Genomic DNA, 720 nt, shown 5'->3' on the forward strand with positions numbered 1-720 from the left:
CGGTACTGGGTCGCTACTGGGTCGCTACTGGGTCGCTACTGGGTCGCTACTGGGTCGCTACTTGGTCGCTACGGGGTCGCTACGGGGTCGCTACTGGGTCGCTACGGGGTCGCTACGGGGTCGCTACGGGGTCGCTACGGGGCTCAGGAGTAACTAGTCCAGTTGCTAAGGGGGGGGGCCGTAACACGTCGTTTGGCTGCCATAGGGCCATGTAGCGGCCGTTCGGAGGTATGAAGCCTCTGGTTGCAAGACCATGCCCAATGGGAGCACGTGGCCCCATACACGGACCCATAGGCGCTTATCCCCCGTACAAACGCTGGCGGGCCCGTTATGGCTTGAGCCGCTAATGGGCCTGTCCAGTTTACGGGCCGTAAGGGGGACTGTAATGGGGGGTCCTATTATGGGGGCCCCCGTTACAGGGCATATTCATGGGCTATAGGCAACCCCACCGCCGGCTGTCCTAGGGTACAAAATACATAGCCCTTACCCGCAAAGGGTTTTAGCCGATGGGCTTCATCACCCTTGGGCTCCCTTCGGTGGAGTCCCCAGCTGGGGGAAACCGAAGGGAGTCCCCATTGGGACATCCACTTTAGCGCTATGTCAACAAAAACCGAGCATTTATGTTACACTTGGTGCAGCCATAATACATGTGAAAATCTTGTTGCATTAAGGTTGCAGCCCCATGTTAGCATATTGCACTCAAGCAACTCAGGTTCAATT

The 720-nt window shown here is 57.4% G+C and overlaps 1 protein-coding gene across 1 annotated transcript in view; it reads left to right on the forward strand.

Moving 5' to 3' along the window:
* The window catches only part of VOLCADRAFT_103370 (uncharacterized protein), a 4473-nt gene that overhangs the window by 2759 nt on the left and 994 nt on the right, over positions 1-720 (forward strand). The gene's annotated exons all lie outside the window — the stretch shown is intronic.

This window comes from Volvox carteri (assembly GCF_000143455.1).
Source record: "Volvox carteri f. nagariensis unplaced genomic scaffold VOLCAscaffold_5, whole genome shotgun sequence".
Classification (NCBI taxonomy): domain Eukaryota; kingdom Viridiplantae; phylum Chlorophyta; class Chlorophyceae; order Chlamydomonadales; family Volvocaceae; genus Volvox; species Volvox carteri.